Source organism: Oryctolagus cuniculus, chromosome 4 (genome assembly GCF_964237555.1).
Source record: "Oryctolagus cuniculus chromosome 4, mOryCun1.1, whole genome shotgun sequence".
Classification (NCBI taxonomy): Eukaryota; Metazoa; Chordata; class Mammalia; order Lagomorpha; family Leporidae; genus Oryctolagus; species Oryctolagus cuniculus.
Genome location: NC_091435.1, coordinates 69,713,753 through 69,728,189, shown reverse-complemented (window position 1 = coordinate 69,728,189; position 14,437 = coordinate 69,713,753). Strand labels below are relative to the sequence as shown.

Sequence of the window (14,437 nt, the reverse complement as noted above, 5' to 3'; positions counted from 1 at the left end):
GTCAAGCTGTCAGCCAGGACTGTATCTGCTTGAAGTGTTGACAAGGACTAGAGGAGCTACTTAAAGATGGCTTGCTCACATAGCTGTTGGGACTCTCTGCCTTGCTATGAATGTTTCTATAGGACTTCCTGAGTGACAACTGCCATCTGGCTTCACTCAGTGGTCCAAGAGAATAAACAGAAGCCATGCTCTTGTATAGCTTAGCCTTAGATGACTTGACTTTCGCCATATACCAGATCAACCATTATACCAGCGTGGTGCAGTGTAGGAGGGAATAATACAAGTATGTGAATACTGAGGTGAAGATCATTGGGCATTTAGGACACTGGCTCTCACACTGGCAAGGGTGGTGAGGTTATGTTTTATTAGTGTCTCAAAGGATTATCCCAAGGAGGGTTAGAAAGCACTACACTTGATAATTCCAACTATGAAAGAAAGGGAGTTAGCCTAAAAGTTCTGTGTTTGTGGTTGGTTCTAAAAAGAAAGGGAAGACTCAGATTGATGCTTTCCCAGCTAATGTTTTTGAGTACTTTAAAGAACTTAAGATGCTGTGTTCACAAGAACAAGAGTGAACCTATGGGAATCTTTCAGGGAAAAATATTGCCTATGGCAGAAGGTGCTGAATTATATCTCCCATCCAAGGCTGAACCACAGGAACTTAATTCTGGATTATAATACTGCCAAGTAAACACAACCATATGGAAATAAAGGCTTGAGTCATTTTGGAATGTAAGTGTCATTAACACTGGGGAATGTGAAGTCAGGACAGTTATTGGGACAGAAACTCAGCTTTTTGTTTCTGTAAACTTAAAAGTACTTGACTTAGGCAGAAATTTTTTATCTAGAGTCGAAGTCTGATTCAGAAACATTTGTGAGCAGGACATTACTGTGAAGCATAGAATTTAAGTCTTGAGTGATGATGGTCTTTTTATGTTGCAATGAAAACCTAAATCCAGCATTTGGGAAGATACTCTATTGAATATTTAGGTGTTTGTGAACTTTGAGGTATTCTGGATTTACAGAAGTTACCTTGCCATATAGCTTAATTTTATCCCAGTTTTATTTGCTATCCTCAAAAATTGATGTTTGAGCTCAACAAAGGCTCTAAATGGCCAATGGCCTGAAAGAATATGTAATGATAAATTTTTTCTGTTTTGTTGACCAAACTTGAGGAGCTTATTAAGGTCTCTCATCCTTGAGAATCATACTTATCAATAATGGAAGTCTTGTATAATGACTAGTCCCAGTGATCAATTTCTGTTCACAATTGATCATAATGATAGACTAAGAACCAAAGGGATCACATAAACAAGAATAGTGTCTGCAAACACTAGCTGATAGAATAAAAAAAGGAGAGAACGATCCAACATGGGAAGTGAGATACACAGCAGACCCATAGAATGGCAGATGTCCTAAACAGCACTCTGGCATCAGAATCAGCCCTTAAGGCATGCAGACCCGGCTGAAAAGCCCATGAGAATATTTCAGGCATGGAAAGCCAAGATACTGTGGGGGAAAAAAAAACCTAAATGAAAGATCTCCGCAATTGCACATCTCTTCCCTCTTTTAGCTTTCTGCTAATGCACACCCTGAGGGCAACAGGTGATGGCTGAAGTACTTGGGTCCTTGTCACACTCAGGAGTCCTAGATGATCTCTGCCTTTCAAGTAAATATTCAAAATGCTGCTAAAGAAGCCTAAAGGATAATTCTTACCATTAAATGCATATAAGGAAAATATCTTCTGTCAAAGATTTTTTTTTTTTAAGATTTTATTTATTTATTTGACAGGTAGAGTTATTGAAAGGTCTTCCATCCCATAGTTTACCCCCCAAATGGCTGCAGTGGCCACAGCCATGCCAATCAGGAGCCAGGAGCCTCTTCCCAATCTCCCATGTGGGTACAGGGGCCCAAGCACTTGGGCCATCCTCCACTGCCCTCTCGAGCCACAGCAGAGAGCTAGACTGGAAGAGGAGCAACCAGGACTAGAACCTGGTGCCCATATGGTATGCCAGCACCACAGGTGCCGGCCCCTGTCAAAGATTTTTAAATTTCAACCTTAATAAACTAAAAAATGAAGAGTCAGTTGCACCTAAACTGAGAAGAAAATAACATAAACATGTAACTCAGAAATAGTTGGACAAATTGAATCTGTACTTAAAACTCCTCCCATAAAGTAAACTCCAGGTCCAGATGGCTCTTTTTTGTGGGTTTTATAAATAGGGAAGAAATAGTGTCAATTCAGCATATTCTAAAAAAAACAAAGGAATATTGCCCAACTCATTATACTGATAACGAAACCAAATAAAGACATGACGTTAATACAGGTGTGAAAAACTTTAGGAAAATGCTAGCAAATCAACCCCAAATTATTAAAGTGATGTGTGATCAAACAGGTGTTAGTCCCAGGAATGAGTTTGATAAAAATTATTCACTGTCAGCAACATTTTTTAAAATGTGATTAATAGAGGAGACAAAAAGTACTTGACAAGATTTTAACATTCATAACTTTAAACACTAGGAATTAAAAAACAACCTGAAAAGATAAAATCTTCAACCATCACCATACTTTGGTAAAGGGAATTCTTTGCCTCTAAGAATGGAAAGTGGTAACGGCATGCTTTCAATACTATACAATATTGTACTGAAAGACCAAGCCAGTCCAATAAGATAAAAAGAAACATGCAGATTGGAAAGTAAAATAGTTTATATTTGCAGATGATTAAATAGTAAACACTAAGATACCCCCAAAATTTTAAAAGCTACTAGAACATACAGGGTAACAAGATCACAAGATATAAAAATTGCATTTCTAACTAATATTAAAAATTTTAATATAGATTTATTTTTTGATGTTTTATTTGAAAGGTGAGTTACACAGGGAAACGACAGCAATATTTTCCATCCACTGGTTTACTCCCCAAATACCTGCAACAGCCAGGGGCAGGCCAGGCTGAAGCCAGGAACCTGGAAGTCCATCTGGATCTCCCATGTGGGTGGCAGAGGCCCAACCACTTGGGCCATCTTCTGCTCTCCCAGGTGCATTAGCAGGGAGCTGTAACTGGTGGCCATGGGAAAAAAGTGTGTGACTTTATGTTAGTCAAAGGTGTCTTAGATATGACACTGTAAACATGAGCCACAAAAGAAATAATTGATAAGCTGGATATAGAAAAGAGCTGCTATTTGAAAGATACCATTAGAAAATAAAAAATCAGGAATGGGTAGAAAATATTTGCACGCACGTATTTGAAGTTTTGTAATCAAATATATAAAGAATTCTTGAAATAAAGAACCAATAACAATAAAAATGGGCAAAAGATTTGAACAAGGCTTCAGTAATGTACAAAAGACTTAAGCACAAGAAAAATGTGCAGCATTAGCAATATGAAAATGCAAGTTAAAATCACAAACACCATGATGCCTCACTTAGAATGACTAAAATTTAGACTGCCAATCCAGGCGTTGACAAAACAAACTGCTGGGGGGAATATAAAATGTTAACAGTTTTGTGGAGCAATTTGGTGTTTTTTTTTTTTTTTTTAAAGATAAACACCTACCAAGGACTCAACCCTTATAGAGGATATTTACTCATGTATTACACGAAATGAAAGCAAATGCCCATACAAAAGACATCCATGGATGTTCATAGCATCTATTTGTAATAGTTAAAAGGGAACAATCCCATTTTCCACTAAGAGGTGATACGTGTATCACCATATAGAGCTCATCAGTTGAAGATAATGAATTACAGATGTACACAATCTTAAAATACACTAAAAGAAGATAGATTGAAAAGTATATATGCTGAATGATCTCATTGGTATAAAATCCCAGAAACTGAAAGCTAATGTATTGGTACAGCAGTAGTTGCCTGGGGAACAGAATGAAGGCAAGATTAAGAATCAGGAGCAAGTCACAGATTGGGTGGAAATGTTTGCACATCATGTATCTGAGAAAGGGGTTTAATAATTCAGAATACATAGGGAACTTGTAACTCAGAGGTGTGAGAGTTCAGGACCAGCCGTGCCTGTCTGCCCACTGGCGAAATTCAGAGGGCAAATAGAATAGGGGATGGAGAGGACAAGGTGAAGGAGGCAGCAAGAGGCCATCTGTCCAGACCCAGGCCGAAGGGCTCTTTATGCGCTCAGGGCAGCTTGGGGCCTCTCGGCTCACGGGCACCTGGGGGCCGGGGGCCGGGCGCAGGGCGAGCCCCTCACCGGCCGGCATCCGCAAGCTGAGCTCTGCTCGCTGGGATCCCCAGGGAGGAGCCCTCGCCTCTGGCCGCCCGAACAGACCAGACCCCGCAGCCCCGGCACCCACTCCCACCGCGGCTGTCACCGGCCTCCTTCCGTGGTCCCTCATCCCCGGTAGGAAACAAGGTGTGTCTTGAACTGAAACGGGATGCACACAACCGCTTGTAAATCATGCAGCTAGTCTTTTAACACCACTCAAGGGGCCTCAAGCATGTGCCTGAAAATCAGATTCACTCTATCCGTGTGAAAAATGAACTTGCCTAGGGACAATGAGCAGTTTCATTCGATTTTTAAAAAATATATATAAGCACTGTGCTTACATGCCAGGCAGCCCTGAAACAGGCCTGGTGCGATTCTCCGATGTCTTCCTCTCGTAGGTATCACAGTTAACCAACATGATACGGCTAAAGCTAGCAAGTTCCCTGGATGGAACTGGGCTTCAGTTCGGAGATGAGAATTACATTTAAGAACTGTCTGCCTTTTATCAAACAGAAATTATTCTTATAGTCCACTTGGAAATTGTGCCAGGATAATATTAGAGTGTGTTTTTAAATAGCGGTCTCTTAAATTCAGTTGTCTGAATCTTAAAAACATTTTTGTGGTTTTAGTTTAGAAACAGTACGTTGTAGTTTAGGAAATCATGCATGTCCTAGGTATATTTGTTAACCAGATTGCCTTAAATTCTAACCACAGGGCAAATTATTTCCTACAGCTGGACACACTAATACGATACAATTTTATAGCGTGGATATTAGCATTGCCATTATGTTCTGAATTATGGTGTCTTTGTTATCTGAAGCTTTCAATTGCGTTTGCCAAATGCATTCCAAGGCCAATTTAAACTTCATGTGCCTAGATGGAAGAATGAAAGAAAATTTACAGACTATTCGTTAGTGCCACAATCTATACGTAACATCAGTCTCTCATCACAGCTTTTCGAACTGCTGTTAAAAACGTGAGTTGCGGCTGTTTACCAATTTTCTACTTTTGTAGAGAGCTCAGCTACTTTTTGCATATAGGTACAGTTAAGTCCCTTTATGCTATGCCTTGTGTGTTCCTCTTGGAAGTTACCTGGTCTAACCCATGGACGCCTAAGATCTGGAACATTTCCAAATCTGGCCGTGGAAGGGCTAGGAAATCTTGTACCGCCACTAGGTGGGGGACACCTGTTTTAGGACAAGATTGATGAAACACAAGCAAAACTGGGAGAGGGACAGAGAGCGCGGTTCCGGGGCTCCAAACTCATACTGGAGTTAGGGGACGCTCGGGTCTCTTCTCCGTGCCCCAGGACCCCACACCTCCCAAATGCAGGTCTCCGGTAACCAGAGCTCGGTGTTCCAACCCCATTCCCCAAAGCCGCGGCCGCCCTCCCACCAGCTGGGAGGTCCTCAAGGGCGTTTCTGGACAATGCCATCTCCAGCTCGCAGCAATCAGCGCGTAGTCGCCAATCCGGGATGCCCACCGACCGCAGGCTGCGAATTCGAGCAGCGTCACGTCGGCGGCGAGCTTCCAGTGAAAGGATTCCCGTCCTTTGCCCGCACTCTACAGAAGCACCCTCGCGCCTTCCTGCTCTAAGTCATCCCGAAAGCCTTCCGTACCTCTTCCTCTTCAGTTCTTCCACTTCCAAACTCGCACACCACAACGCGGAAAGCAGAACACCGAACAAGATAAAAAAGAAGTTTCCTAAAACACCTTTACCAGGTTCTCAAGGCGGCCCCTTTAAGGAACCAGGCCCACCTCTTTCCCAGTCACCTACTGGCTTTCCTTCCTGCCCGTCACTCTACCTTTAAGAATATTTCCTGTTCCTTCAACCCAACTTGCACACCTCCGCCCCCCGGCCCTCCTCATTGGGCCGCCCGAGGCCGCTTCAACGCTCGGCTTTCCCTCCACCTCCTCCCGCCCTCCAGCCTAGCGCAACGGCGTCCCGGCTTCTCATTGGTTACCACGGCACCCTCCCCGAGGCAGGATTGGCGGGCTGAGCGGCAGGGGCGGGCGCGCGGTGCACCCAGGGTAGGCTGTTCGCGTGCCGAGCGGCGGTCGCGGGAGGGGCGGGGAGGGGCGGGGGGAGGGGGGCTGGGAAAGTTGAGGCCGTGCTGCCGCCGGGTCTCCGGCCTTGAGGGCTCGGGCTCGCAGCGGCGGCGGTGGCCGCAAAAAGAGGCGGCGGGGGCGGGGGGAGAGGAGGGCCTGGGCCCGCGCTCCCCCAGCCCCGGAGGAGCAGGCGGCGGCTGCGGACCCAGAGATTCGCCCGGGCGGTCGGACACCCCTGCCTTCCCCGCCTAGGATCATGAGCCAGGCGGGAGTCGCCTCCGCCGCCGCCGCCGCCGACACCGCGGCCGACACCGCGCAGCCGGCGGGTGAGTGACTGCGGGAGGGGGCAGCTGACAGCCGGGGCGGGGGGCGGGGGCCGGGTCTGCGGGGGCGGCTCCGGGGGGCGGCTCCGGGCTCAGCTCCACCCACCCCCTCGCTGCTCCCGCAGGCGAGGGCTGCGCGGAGTGTGCCTCCTTCCTGGGGACCCCTGCGAGCGGAGCCTGGCGGGACGCGCACCCCGCTTTTCCCCGCGCCCCCTGCTGCCGTGCCCGCGGGGGGCTCGCCCTGTGCCCGGCCCCCGAGAAGCGTGCGGGGCCAGAGGCCCCACGCTGCCCTGGGTGCATAAAGAGCTGGACGTCCCGGTCCACGCCGGACGGCCCTGGGCTGCCTCCCTCACCTTCTCTTGTCTCCGCCCTCCTCCTCTTTCTTTGCCCTGTGAATTTCCTTCGGACCCGCTCCGCAGCCTCGCGCGGCTGGCCCTTTAACTCTCACTCGTCTGTCGGAGAGTTAGGCTGCTGGGTTTTCTTTTTCGAAGCCTGCCTTTTGCCTTCTGAATAGGAGCGATACAAGTGAATGGCCAACTCTTGGAATCTACTTCCATGGTTCCCAAAGGGGTAAAGGATGTTTTAACATTTTGGTTGGTTGAGTCCTCTCCTGCTCACTTTCCCAACTCGCCTCCTCGCTTTGAGGTATAGTCCTTCGTGTACGTTTATCTGGAGTGAGGAGGCTGCGTCTACCCAAGTGTGGGATCCTAACTTGTGTCCTCGTAGCGTTTTTACCAGTAAGTGGATACAGTGACCTCCCGCCACCAGACAGGACAGCCGTGGGCGATTTGGCGCCAAGTCGTGTAAAGAAGCCAGTTTGCTTACCTGTAAACCTTGTACAGATTCCTACGATAGCGCGGATTCTGAAGCATATTCTCACGTTTGTTTTCTTTCTCGAAGAATCAACAGGCTGCATCTTCTCCAACCCCTTCATGCCTTTTCCCTCCTTAACACAGGACGGCTGTTTAGTGTGCGCAGTTCCTGTAGGTGTTTCCCTTTACTTGTGAAGTGCTCTGAAAGTACTTGTTACAGAATCAGTAGAATACGTTATCATCATTGCACTTCTGAAACCAAGAGTGGTATGATGTATGTAGGTACTGCAAAGAATGAATACCAGATCTTGCATTTTGCTCGAAGGTAAACACTGTGACTTTTATGTACCTTTGTATTAGGTCTGTCTGTAGTTAAGAGAAGTTTCGGGAACTTTGGACAAGATGCTGCCCCGAACATTTTCCGATCATAGAAAAGCACTGCCTTGCAGGAATGTCAGGAAAGCTTAGAACTGAAGTAGTCACTTGCTAGGTTAGTTACTTGTGTATGGAACATCTCAGAAGTTAAGATTCCAGAATTGTAAGATTGAGGGCCTGCATTGTGGTCAAGCATGTACACCGTTGGGGATTCCCACAGCCCATATCAGAGTGCTGGTTCCAGTCCTGACCGTTCAGTGCTTCCTATCCTGCTTCCTGCTAACGCAGGTAGGAGGCAGTAGATGATGGCCCAAGACCTGGATGTTGCTCTTAGCTCCTGGCTTCTGCCTGGCCCAGCTCTGGCTGTTGGGAGTATTTGGGGAGTGGGGCAGTAGGTGAAAGGTCTATCTCTGCTTTCTGTCACTCTCTCTCTCTCTCTCTTAAGATTTATTTATTTATTTGAAAAGCAGACTTAGAGAGAGGGAGAGACGGAGACAGATCTTCCATCTGCTGGTTCACTCCCCAAATGGCTTCAATGGCTGGGGCTGGGCCAGAAGATAGCCAAGAGCGTCTCACGGATCTCCCATGTGGGTGGAGGGCCCCAAGCACTTGGACCATTGTCTTCTTTCCCAGGAGCATTAGCAGGGATTTGGATTGGAAATGGAGGAGCCGGGACTCAGACCCACATTTGGGATGCTGGCATCGCAGGTGGCGGCTTTACCTGTCAGGCCGCCCACCGGCCCCTCTGTCACTCTTTCAAATACAAATAAATCTTGAAAAAAAGGTAAGCTTCTACAGATAATCAGCTCAAAATCGTTGCTTCCTGCTCTAGCTGTACATACAGATGTATCTGTGGTGCTTCCCCTTTCTGTTCACTAGCCCAGCGAGTCTTGGTCTGGACTGAGCATAGAATCACTGTGTGTGCTGGTTCATTTTTAATGCCTAGGCCACTTCCCCCAGAGATTCTCTTTTTTATCTGAGGTGATGCTTGGTCATGGGCAAGATTTTTTTTTAAGCTCTCCAAGTGCTTTTATTCAGTAGCTAAGGCTGAGAACCACTAAATGTCTAGAACAATATGCAAGCTTCTAGGCTTGTGTTCGAGGCTTTTCTAAGTCAGGCCTTCATGCATGTGTTCAACAGCTTTTTCTTCACTGCTTCCTAACGTGAGCCTTTGGACCCTCTCATGTTCCATAAATACACTGTTTATGCCCCTGCTTTTATGAATGACATCGAAATATTTCTCAAAACATGGACTACCTATATTCCCACTCCTATATCCCATCTCCCCACCAACAGTAGTTTTAATTACATTTTTATGAAAGTTTTTGGATAATTTATTCTGGCTTCTGGTGACCAGCTTCCTTTAAACTTTTATGCTACATGTTGTATAAGACTATTTGTGCTTATAAAATGTATATAGATGGTTCATTACACACAAACTTGATAGCAAGGGGCACTTTATTTTGGGTCTTCTACAGTGGTTTAGGTTGGGTTGTTGAGAACCCTACTGACTCTGCTTGCAACCATAGTTTCAGGTTTGATTTCTCTCAGAATTGTGTTTTCTTTATTTTTGTGTTTTAGGACCTAACATTGCATTTGTCATTAGTTGGCACTTAATAAATGCTTGCTAAATAACTACCATGTTGTATTTCATACAAAAAAAAATGTAAAGATTTATCATGTTGATTTGTTAATGATTGTTTTTCCTGTTATATATGGAGGTATTTAAATTTTTTTGTGGAAAATGAATTGAAAAGATTAAAGTTTATTTTGGTGGAAAAAGTTAAAATACATGCTTAGTTTTTTCATAATATGCATTTTTATTTACTTTTTGAAGACCCATCATTTGCATGGATTTCACAATTTTTGCACCAAAATAAACTTACTGTTTAACTCCATTTTCCGTGAACTTTTTGAAATACCCTCCTGTATGTCTTAGAGTGTTATTGTAGATTTGTCAAAGGTTAGTGGAATATAAGTAATTGCAGTTGTGACAGACCCCTTCAGTACGTAATCTTCTATCCAATATGCAGAGGCAGATATACCTTAAGTCTTTACTCTGAGCTTGTTATCCATAAAATATTTGTGGAACTCTTGCTAAGAGAAAAGTCATTAACTGTCCAATTGGATAATTTTTCTTTTTCTCGTTAAATTTTCCATGTGGGTACAATTGCACTTCTTCAGAAGGCCAGATCTTTTAATTAGATCAGTAGGGCATGATAAGTTACTCCTATTAATGTGCTAATATTGTGTTTTTAATTCAGTTCATCAAGTATTTATTGAGTACTTACCATTTGCCCAACACTGTTAGGTGCTAAAGAGAATACAGAAGTAGCAAATGGTGGAATCAGCTCATAAGAACTTTCTAGATTTATTGGGAAAATGGGGAACACCCAAGTCAGATATCATGGGACTCAATGTAGTGCTCTTTGAATGCCAAATTAAGGATAAGTGCCCCAAATCTATGATGCAGTGATTAATATGGAAACATTAGGAAAGATTAGATATTCTTTCAACAGGCATCTATTACTCCTAAGCTGAATATGAAAGCCATAGCTTCTGCCTCTTAAAAATTTACAATCTAGTGGGAAGAAACTAATAGACATGTAGAGTATTTTATGTTAACACATTCTACGGTGTTGTGTCATGTTTAGGGCTCTGAAGAAGAGTATCTAGTCTAACCTCTAGGTATCATAGAAAGTTTCAAAGAGGATAATTAGGAGTTCCCAGTTGGAAAGTTGATATGGGCATTTCATTCCAAGTAATAGGTATAAAGATGTGGAAATGAGAGAGGGTGTTCCCTTATTAACTGGCTGCAATTAGATTGATCCCAGTAGAAGGTGATGTATCTGGGAGCACAGGTGAAGTCACACCAATGTGGTTCGTAAACCTTTATTCCTGAGAGGTCTGAGCCCTTGCAAATCTTGTCTTTGTAGGATAGCAATAGTCTGCTGGTAGCTTCACTGCTAGTCTGTTCAGTGAGGAGTTCCAGGACTCCCCCGGCTCCATGTATACTCCATATAATAATAACTCTTCCACTCTCATCTATTCCTGGCTGCAAGGGGAGGCCCACATAGCCTTACCATTATTGGGTTCCTGGTGAAAAGTCACAGTGAAGGGAACAGGGAGGAGAAAATTGTGGTGTAATCATAAGAAACACTTTTGCCTTGATGCCACTTGCAAAACCAATTTCTCTTTGGTTATAGCAACAAAAAGTGGCCTTGGGTAACTTAAGCAGTCAAGACTTGTGGATGGACTCTCAGTAAGTTCACAAAAGTGAAAGAAGATAGAAAAATGAAGCCTTGGGAAGGCCAGGAACCAGAAGCTCCCAGGATCACATAGTCAAGAAGGCTAGCTCAGCTCAAGCCAGCTTTCCTCCCTGTGCAGAGAATGTTACTGGCCAACCTTGTGCCCCCCAAGAGGTAGTCTCTGGTCACATCAGACTTCAGGAATAAGACAGAGAAGGTCCCCAAAAGAAGAGCAAGGCAGTATTGCCAGAAGGCCAAAACAGTAGGTATTTCCTACACAGTGCATTGGATTTGGCAGTGTGGCTGTCCTTTGGTGAACATGGTATAAGTAGCTTTAGGAATAAAAGTCAGGTAACAGCTGGTTGAAGAGTGACTGGAAATGTGAGGAAAAGGAGAGAGTGACTATGAACTACGTTCAAGAAGTCCTGAGGGTTGGGAGGAAGGAAGACTGGGAACACTAAGAGGGAGTATGCAAGCTCAGAAGAGAAATCACTTTAGCTTTTCAAAAGTAGGAAAAATGAACAAGGATATATTTTAATGAAAAACATATTAATAAGGAAAGAGATTAGTGCTATTTGAGAGACGTGATGTTGTACAACAAATTTACTGAGCAGTTGGAGTGATAGGGTTCAGAGTATAGGTCAAGGGTTTAGAGTTAACTAGAAATATTAGGGAAGATTTTATAAGGGGGACAGACTCGTGCTGAACTTTCAGGAGGTTGAAAAGATTTGGATAAGTAGAATGAAGTGAAAAGTCATTCCAGTGGAAAAATAGAATGGATTTGGCAAAAAGTAACCAGCTGATGAGGAGCACAGGCAAGAACCCATCTGACCTGGAGAGGAGTGAAGAGAGTAGGTGGTGTTACTTAGTGAGCTGGTCCTGGCCCTCTGTGTTGACCTCGATGGAAGTGGGCAAGTGGGACTTGCCAGTGGAGAAAGCATCATGAAAGCAAGGATGTTAAGCAATAGATGGTGAGAAGTAGCACCGTGATTCTGGAGCAGGCGAGGAACATGATGGAATCTGGTGAATTGGAAAGACTGATGAATCATTAGGGTGTAAAATCCATTGAAGAATAGGAAAATGGCAGGGGGAAAAAAGACTATGCCATGTGTAAAATGAAGTAACATATAGGAAGATGTGGACATTGTGAAAACAACCAGATAAGTTTGGATGAGATTTGAAGATCATTTTTGGGGTTAGAGCCAAATTAAAGTTTTAGTGTCATTGGTAAAACATCATGGAAGTAGGTCTCCTAAGTGTTAAGGCAGTTTAAGGTGTTCCAAACAGACTTCTACTTTTGTTATGAAATGGAATGTTCTGAGGAGAGCTTGGCCTAACCAAAGACTTGGAGCAAGATCAAAGTTGAAAAGTAGCTTTACTACAAAAATATGATGGTTTTTGAGCAGAAACCATTTGCAGTTTTGTTGGGAGGGTGGGGTGTAAAGCAGACAGACTTGAAACTCAACTGAGAGAAACAAAGATTCATGTTAGATAAACAGAGTGCATAATTGAAAGAGGAAGACAACCTAGGAGAGAGAAATTCATGAAAAGGGAGACATTGGCACCCTCAGATCCTGTTGATAGGACAGTGAGGACAGAGAAAAGGCCTTTGGTATGGTGACAAATAGTCCCTGACCTCGAAGTTGGTGGTGTCAGTTGGTGACAGCCATCAGAAGGCATACTGCCAGGAGTTTAGGGAGATTGGCCAAGGGAGTAGAGGTGAGACATTTTACGGAAATAGTAGAGAGATGGAATAATAGACAGAAAAGGCAGTAAACTCTCATTTAAGATGAGGAAAGTCCTTGTTTTTTGGAAGCAAAAGAGATAGTTAAGGAGAAAATATGGTACTAATGAGGAAAGATTCTAGCATGGAGTCTCTTTAAAGATCCAAGAGTTAGCTCCTTGAGGGCTGAAAGTACGGACACAGATGAGGGTCTCTTGTGGTAAATGTGGGATCCAGTTTAGGAACTTACTGCGAAGAGTTCTATCTCAGTCAATGAGGAGGGAGGAAGAAGAAAGAGGACTAACCAGGTACTGAGCTCCTGCCGTGTGCCAGGCACTTGCCTAGATCCAGGAAATGTGCCTGTGAAGTCAGAACAGTTGGTGATACTCTCCCAATTTTAAATGCAAGGATGCTGAGACTCTGTAGAATACTTATTTCAAACCCAAATAGTAAATGGCAGCTTTGAGATTTGATGGGTGAGTCCCGTGCCGCTGTAGGATCTGTTCCCTGATGTGAGGTGAAGGACACATGACGGCTTAACAGCATCTGTGTTAATGCCTGCGGTGGCTGTGCCTTGGAATCATTTTAGGAGCTTTAAGAAATTCTTGCCCTCCCCAGTCATTTATTCCTTCACTTAACAAATACTAATGAATTACCCATTCTGTGCCTCACTATGGTCCTAGGTGTTAGGGATACACCAGTGAATGAAACACAGTTAATGTGTGCAATCTTGCACAGGCCTAAAAGGGAAACTAGTGAAGTTAAGTTTCCCAGCACAATTCTGGAAAACCTCTTTTTTTTTTTTTTTTTTTTTAATTTATTTATTTGAGAGGTAGAGTTACAGACAGTGAGAGGGAGAGACAGAGAGGTTTTCCATCTGCTGGTTCACTCCTCAACTGGCTGCAACGTCCGGAGCTGCGACAATCCAAAGCCAGGAACCAGAAGCTTCTTCCTGTTCACCCATGTGGGTGCAGGGGCCCAAGCAATCGGGCCATCTTCTGCTGCTTTCCCAGGCCACAGTAGAGAGCTGGATTAGAAGAGGAGCAGCCAGGACGAGAACCAGTGCCCATATGGGATGCTGGCGCCGCAGGAGGAGGATTAACCTACTGCAACACAGCACCAGCCCCGAAAGCTCTTAGAGTTCAGAGACTTTGAAAGTCAGTAGGTTGAGGGTTGTCAAAAGGTAATTAAGTACCAGGCTTCAAAACAGCTGTCCCCAGGACTGTTAGAATGGCTAATTGCATTTACCCACTAACTAAACTGCTAGAACATATGTATATGAGTTAGGGTTATCTCCAGCGTAGGCTTCGTGGCCAGAGACAAAATCAGAATTATAGCTTAGAGGACTTGTGGTTGCCAGTGTGAGTGTGGGCCTCCTTCCTTCAGAAGAAGCAGCGAGTGGCTACCCCCTCTGTTCACACGTGATACTGCTGTAGTCAGCCTGCACTTTCATGGCAGGGAGGAGGGGTTCTCACAGACATTAGTGCCATGGTTCTTGTGTTAAATGCACATTTAAATCACCTAAAGAACTTAAAAAAATGATTTTTTATAGTGCTGAACCGACAAATCAATCTTTGAGAAAACAAATGGAATCATTAGGGTAATTTTCTTCTGTTCAAAAATATCCTCAAAAATTTGAGAGAATAGCATTTCCATAAAATAACAGTGAGTTGCTGTG

The 14,437-nt window shown here is 44.2% G+C and overlaps 1 protein-coding gene and 1 long non-coding RNA gene across 2 annotated transcripts in view; one reads left to right on the top strand and one right to left on the bottom strand.

Annotated features, from left to right (window-relative positions):
• Positions 1-3,479: 3,479 nt before the first annotated feature.
• On the bottom strand, positions 3,480-5,963 carry LOC127482942 (uncharacterized). Its single transcript, XR_007908878.2, has 2 exons — positions 5,849-5,963; positions 3,480-5,102 (listed from the first exon to the last, which is right to left on the bottom strand). It is a non-coding gene; the product is annotated as an uncharacterized lncRNA (long non-coding RNA).
• A 500-nt stretch (positions 5,964-6,463) lies between these two features.
• USF3 (upstream transcription factor family member 3) overlaps positions 6,464-14,437 on the top strand; it is a 63,154-nt gene continuing 55,180 nt past the window's right edge. Inside the window, exon 1 of the mRNA XM_051819036.2 lies at positions 6,464-6,604. The gene's annotated coding sequence lies outside the window, so the exon portion shown is untranslated. The remainder of the gene's footprint in view (positions 6,605-14,437) is intronic.